This window comes from Engraulis encrasicolus, chromosome 10, assembly GCF_034702125.1.
Source record: "Engraulis encrasicolus isolate BLACKSEA-1 chromosome 10, IST_EnEncr_1.0, whole genome shotgun sequence".
NCBI classification, from domain to species: Eukaryota; Metazoa; Chordata; class Actinopteri; order Clupeiformes; family Engraulidae; genus Engraulis; species Engraulis encrasicolus.
Window position 1 is genome coordinate 28,483,266 of NC_085866.1, and position 3,435 is coordinate 28,486,700.

General features: G+C 42.0%; 1 long non-coding RNA gene across 1 annotated transcript; it reads right to left on the minus strand.

Moving 5' to 3' along the window:
- Nucleotides 1–424: 424 nt before the first annotated feature.
- On the minus strand, nt 425–1,442 carry LOC134456166 (uncharacterized). The gene is made up of 3 exons (XR_010036234.1): nt 1,099–1,442; nt 601–734; nt 425–476 (listed from the first exon to the last, which is right to left on the minus strand). It is a non-coding gene; the product is annotated as an uncharacterized LOC134456166 (long non-coding RNA).
- Nucleotides 1,443–3,435: the final 1,993 nt, after the last annotated feature.

Genomic DNA, 3,435 nt, shown 5'->3' on the forward strand with positions numbered 1-3,435 from the left:
TACCCTGCTCCACTATAAAAGGTAATATAAATATAAAAGGTTTATACAGAGTACGGTATAAAACACACAAACCGGCAGTGTGCAGAGTTTATTGTTCATTATCTGTAGGAGCATTAATCTGTACATTTATACATCTCACCTTTTTGTTTGGAACCATGTTTGTCTTGTTACCTTTTTTTTAATACATAGAAAATAAATGCAACCTGTCAAATAATCTTCTGATTGTAGTCTTGTGGAATATATAAATTATGTAACCATGCATTTTCAGTCAGAGAATGAATAAAAAAAGCCACACAGTCAAATTGTGTCCACCAATATTTACTGTCATTGAAATGTATGGACAATTTAAACAATGTATTACACATGACACTAGATACATTACTTTATACTATATTTACAGTTGTCATTACCACACAAAAACTCGGGGTAAGTGCAGCAACTGTGAAGGGCCTAGTCTGAGGTTGGAGGCGTCTGTGCTGTAAAAAGATAAACAGAATTAGAAATCACATATCTGACAGTAGCTCCAGTGACATTTTAAATGTAAGTAACCTGGGTTGTTGGGGCAGGGACACCAAAAATAACTCCTTTATCTGGGCTCACCTGGTTGTGAGTGTCTGCCGTCAGCCATCCCTCTTGGGGCAGAAAGTCTTCTGCACAGGACGGTGCCCTGAAGGTTGACGTTCACAGTATGCAGCCTTCATGTCCTGGAACTTTTATTGTGCAATTTTCCATATCTGAAACAAGCAATGTGTTATACTATATTAGGGCTTCATTACATCAAATTACACAGCAGGGTTTTACAGGGTGTTGGCTACAGTCCCAGGAGCAAAGTGGAGTTGTGTGCCTTGCTCAAGTGCACTTCAGCTGTGGATGGAGATGTAGGTAGGGAGAGGTAAGGATGGGATTTTAACCTGCTTCTCTCTGTGATCTTAGGACCACCTCTCACCATCAGGTGATGGCTGCTACCTCAAATTTCACTCATGGCCCAAGTTATGATCTGTAATCAGCATTGCATTTACATTTATTTTTGTAAGGTAAAAACATTCAGCACCATGGGGGGCTGTGAAGACCTTTGAGTATATTTGCAGAACTACATACTGAATTGAGCCATCCGCCTTTCTCTTGGTTGGTGTGTTGAGATGGTGACTGCAGTCCAGGCTTCTTGGATCGGAGAAGAGCTGTAGCTTTTACTGGCATAAGTATGTGGTTGTGGAAGGACCCTGTCTGCGGTTGACCTGAGGGAAAAAAGAGCACAAATTGCATATTAGCACAGAGCCCATGCTAAGACCATAGACAGATAAATCATCTGGCACAATCTGCATGCAACCAACAGAACCTAGAAAGAGACAGATTAGCAGCAATACACAAAGGGGACAAGTACACAAAAAACATGCAAAGTGTTCTGATTAGGTGCATGGAGGTAGTCTGTGTTGATTCCAGCAACCTCAAAGACTGAAAAGTGTCCCAGTGTATTGAATTGAAAACTATAGCGCGTGTGCTCGCACACATAAGAATATGATAATTTAGTGTATCAATTACAACTACAGGATCTGTTCATATGCTTTTGTCAGATAGAACCATTGTTTCTCAAAGGCAGAACATTCCAAAAAGGATAGTAGTATCTGCAACTGGACGAAATTACACCCACAAACATGAAAAACATTTTAACAACTCAAAGGCAGCCTTGATGTGAGAGTGAACCTGATGAAGCAATAGCGAAACGCATTGTTCAGCAAATAAACTACCAGTGTGTGGTGATTCATCCTTCATTTACTTGGCAGCCTTGATATGTTGTGATACAGGAGCAAGGAACAGCTATGGAAAACACCACAACATTGGAATGGACAAAGCAGAACATTTCTATATAACCATGGTAAAAACAAATAATGTACCGGCATCTCCATGTGATCATTCAGTGTAGCCATCACAATAAAGATCTGCTGTGTAGCCGTCATGGTCATTAGGTGGTATTTATCAAATGCAAAACTACTGTCTTCTCAAAAACGACATCAGCGAGTTGACAACATTAGTTCTACACCCACAATCATGTTACATTTGAAAACCCAAAGGCAATCTATTTTGCAATGCTGGAGTGGCGAACAGGTGCTTGTGCTTGCTACAGTATTACCATCGTCATACAACAGAGACGTACATACCCAAAGCAAAACATGCAAACGATATATTTTTGTAAACCACTAGAAAGACATGGGCAAAGTAATGTGTGCGTAAACATGGTAGGTTACTTACATATTCCAGGGTGAATCCGTATTTAGTTACTGAACGCGGGTGGAGAAGGGGAATTGAGAACAGGTGCTTCCATCCTCCCAGCTGGTTTGTCGCTCGTTCGCACAACTAGATTCTAGTAGCAAAACACACAAGAGTAACCGTCTGAGTTACACAGAGCAATTCTGAAAACGTGTTTATGCGCACAGAATAAATGCCACAGGGGAAAAAAACACCAAAAATAACGTGATTAAGGTAGCAGCTATGTTAAGCAAGGTAGCAGCTAGATATGTTGGAACTGAGCTAATCCTCTGACCCCTCTCAATGGATAGGCCTACTTGCTTAAAAAAAAGACACCACTGTGTCCTAAACCAATTCACAAAATATTATACAGACAAATATATTACCTCACCTCTCGATTAGAAATGTGGTCACCAAAGCCTATGTTTGAAGCCGCTGCCGTAGCCGACATCTGTGTCCAAGAGTGTCAGGTCCCATTTCCAATTGTCAGCCCGTGTTGGAATCTGGTCTTGCGAGTCCAATGACTATAGTCCAAGGGACTATGTTATCCTGGCATGGTTAGTCCAGTGTACCAAAAGCCAAAGCTCTTCCTGTAGCTCTGCAAAAGCCAGCAAAGTTTCCAAGTAGCTCAGCCTGCTGCTAACTCTCGTTACCTTGCTAGCCGAGTGATGATGAGCCTCGTCGCGTGTGCATGAATGATGGGGGCGGGGTCGGTCAAGTTCACGAGTCGGTGAACGCGCAGGGAGGAGGGGTGAGTGCTGGTGGTTGATGGACGTGTCAGAAACCAATAGAAGTGATGATGAGTATTACTTCTATTGGTTGCCGTTTTCTTCTGACTACGCCCTCTACACTGGACCAAAATATTTCGTTTTTTTTCCAAACACTCTATTTTAATGGGTGCTATGGCGTCATGAGGGGTTTTTCAGATGATATGGTAAAACATGTTCCAGAAAAACATCTCCTACCCCACCTTTAATAGTCTTAATCAAAACCCTGGCCACACAGTGCAGTCGCGGACATGCCTTTTTACAGCCGTTAGGATCAGAATTCGACACGAACCATTCAATATCGTGAGCTCGCTGTTGGGTGGGTTTTGTGATTCCTGTCCTCGAGCAATGTGCCTTTTCCTGCTTTAAACTGCGCATTGGTTAAAGTTATCAGGGACTGGTCGAAGATCACATGATATGTTAG